Here is a 210-nt window from a genome sequence, read left to right as displayed (position 1 = left end):
ATAATAATTGACTTGAAGTCCGCAGTCAGATGGAATATAGTTCTAAGATGTAAGATGGTCATCTAAGACGAAAACAAAAATCAACAACTCAAGCGCAGAGTCAAATGGAATATGATTGCGGGTGTAAAGTTTGTACGTGACGTTCGGACGGACAGACGGACGAAATAACTAGAATTGTGTGTGTGTGTGTGTGTGTGTGTGTGTGTGTGT

This window comes from Penaeus vannamei, chromosome 41 (assembly GCF_042767895.1).
Source record: "Penaeus vannamei isolate JL-2024 chromosome 41, ASM4276789v1, whole genome shotgun sequence".
Lineage (NCBI taxonomy): Eukaryota > Metazoa > Arthropoda > Malacostraca > Decapoda > Penaeidae > Penaeus > Penaeus vannamei.
The sequence above is the reverse complement of the archived record's forward strand: the minus strand, read 5'-3'. Positions refer to the sequence as shown.